Source organism: Herpailurus yagouaroundi, unplaced genomic scaffold, assembly GCF_014898765.1.
Source record: "Herpailurus yagouaroundi ecotype Mexico unplaced genomic scaffold, PumYag 162, whole genome shotgun sequence".
Taxonomy (NCBI): domain Eukaryota; kingdom Metazoa; phylum Chordata; class Mammalia; order Carnivora; family Felidae; genus Herpailurus; species Herpailurus yagouaroundi.
The window spans coordinates 49903789-49905846 of record NW_024412403.1 but is presented as its reverse complement, the minus strand read 5'-3'; the positions used below and the strand labels follow the sequence as shown (position 1 = coordinate 49905846).

At 43.2% G+C, this 2058-nt stretch overlaps 1 protein-coding gene across 1 annotated transcript in view; it reads right to left on the bottom strand.

The window, feature by feature from the left end:
* Positions 1 to 2058, bottom strand: part of TRMT10C (tRNA methyltransferase 10C, mitochondrial RNase P subunit) — a 4873-nt gene extending 2815 nt beyond the window's left edge. The window contains exon 1 of the mRNA XM_040484385.1: positions 1908 to 2058. The gene's annotated coding sequence lies outside the window, so the exon portion shown is untranslated. The remainder of the gene's footprint in view (positions 1 to 1907) is intronic.

The window sequence follows — 2058 nt, the reverse complement described above, 5'->3', positions numbered from 1 at the left end:
CCCCCCCCCCCTTTTTTTTTGCAATCTAAAATTTTCTGTATGAGGTCTGATCTTCCTCCATGGCTTCAACCACCACGCATCAGAAGAAACACCTCAAATGCAACATATTAAAATAATCTCTCTCCCTTCCCTTTCCAATCTGATTCTCCTTACACATGGTTTCAGGGAGGGCCACTGCTATCCATCCATTTGCTTAAGCCAGAAACTGGAAGTCATTTTATTACCGCCCTCTCTCACACCCCCCATATCTAATCCATCTGAATTATATTCACTTTTCTTTCTTTTTTTTAATGTTTATTGTTGAGAGGGGGGAAGGGGCAGAGAAAGAGGGAGACAATGAATCTGAAGCAGGCTTCAGGCTCCAAGTTGTCAGGAAAGAGTCTGAATCAGGGCTCGAACTCATGAACCTTGAGATCATGACCTGAGCCAAAAACTGGACACTTAATCAATTGAGCCATACAGGGGCCTCAATTCACTTTACTTTCTAAATACATCTTGAGCCATTCACTTCTCTTGAATCCCATTACCCTAACTGCATCCCCTAGCCTCCAGATTTGCTCTGCCTCATCTCTAAGCCATTTGAAGTTAGTGCAAATCTGATCAATGCACTTGTATCATCCCCAACGTGTATTTTTAAGCTCATTGCTGCCAGGTTAAATCCCAAACTTACAAACATGGCTTATAAAGTTTTCCACAAAATCATCCTTTGTTTACCTCTTCAGCTACATCTCTAGCTATACTTCACCTCAAACTTTAGACCAAGTATTCCTCCTAGTAGTTCTTACAGCACCCTGTACCTCTCTATCACAGTACTTGTAACACTCTTTTGTAATTGCCTGGTTACTTATTTGCCTGACTAGACAGTAAACTCTATCAGGACAAGGACTGTATTTATATTAAAATTGAACCCAACATTTGGCAGTTTATGGCTCACAGTAATCACTCAAGTATTTTTCAAATAGATATCCTGGACCAATGCTTTTCACATATAAAACATGTTGAGACACCTGCATTTTTAAAAATTTGTTTTAAATTTGAGAGACAGCAAGAGGAGAGGGACAGAGAGACGGACAGAATCCCAAGCAGGCTCCACGCTGTCAGTGCAGAGCCCTATGGGGAACCCTGAGATCATGACCTGAGCTGACACCAAAAGCCCCAGGCTGAGCCCACTGAGCCACTCGGGTGCCCCCAATTAAAAAAAAAAAAAAATTCGTTTTTTTTTTTTCAAGTAATCACCCAATGTAGGGCTCATATTCACGACCCCAAGATCAAGAGTCACATTTTCTTCGGATTGAGTCAGCCGGGCGCTCCATGTTTGGCCACCATTTAAAGAAGAAAAAAGTGGGCGCCTGGGTGGCGCAGTCGGTTAAGCGTCCGACTTCAGCCAGGTCACGATCTCGCGCTCCGTGAGTTCGAGCCCTGTGTCAGGCTCTGGGCTGATGGCTCAGAGTCTGGAGCCTGTTTCCCATTCTGTGTCTCCCTCTCTCTCTGCCCCTCCCCCTTCATGCTCTGTCTCTCTCTGGCCCCAAAATAAATAAACGTTGAAAACAAATTTTTAAAAATAAAGAAGAAAAAAGTTAGACTCCCTATTTCACCAGGAGTCCTCAATCCTGTTATGAAAAACATTTCAAAAACAAAGGTCTTCTGAATTTTGTCTTTATAATTGGTTAAGATTTTTTTAGGATATCAGAGCAATGAAACCGAAATTTTAAAACAAATAAGGCAATCATTTTGGTAAACATTCCTCTTGTTCCAGGTATTGTGCTGCTTATAGTTTATTAAATCGCTGGGCTTCCACTTATCTGTGGGCCTTCTTAGCACGCATGCTCCACAACGTGTATCTTACAATGGTTTCCCGAGTTGTCTCACCGCAACACACACAACTAAGATAAGAAACATGCCCATACCAGGAGTGCAGAAACAGTGGCTCCGGCTCGTGCAAACCGCGGAGACCTGGAGAGGACGCAGAACTCTGTAGTGAAGTGCTGAGCCCAAATACGTGCCTCACACGGAATTAAGCCCGTTGGTTCATTTAGTTTCCGTCCCTTTCCGTTCCAG